Genomic DNA, 643 nt, shown 5'->3' with positions numbered 1-643 from the left:
CTACTACTACTACTACTGTTAGGTTTCTGTTGCTGTAACTGACCATGCAGCACACGCCTCGAGTGGTGCCAGTGTTCTACACGGGAACCGCCCATCCTATGGTCAACTGTACGGAGAGCTTTGCGGTCTATTTTACATTGGTATCTGTACAAGAAGCAGACGGTGCAGCAACTAAAACTTCATGTTCCTCAGGAACGTTCTGAAATGGCTCTTCGGTTTGTGGCACTGATCGATTTTGATAACATGTGGCCCGGTAATATTCTAGGCAGTGACGAGGCTCACTTTACACTACAGGGTACACTGAACACACAGAACTGTCGAATTTATGGCGCTGTTAAACCACGTGTTGTGCACGAAGAGCCATTGCACTGGCCGTATGTGATGGTGTGTTGTGGATTCACCAGCGCCTTTACTTTCGGTCCTTTCTTCTTAGAAGAGAATACACCCAGAAGGCCTGTCAGGTGCACCGTGGTGTCTGCACCTTAACGAGACCTCACGGCACAGCATGTGATTCCTGCTTATGGGAGACCGAAACTGTGTGCAAACGTTTTCATGCAAGATGGTGCAACGTCTAATGTCGATCACCCAGTGATAGACCTGCTTACTGCAACCTTCCACGAAACTATCTCTAGAGATTTTCCGT

This window comes from Schistocerca nitens, chromosome 2 (genome assembly GCF_023898315.1).
Source record: "Schistocerca nitens isolate TAMUIC-IGC-003100 chromosome 2, iqSchNite1.1, whole genome shotgun sequence".
NCBI lineage: Eukaryota > Metazoa > Arthropoda > Insecta > Orthoptera > Acrididae > Schistocerca > Schistocerca nitens.
This window is presented reverse-complemented; position numbering follows the sequence as displayed.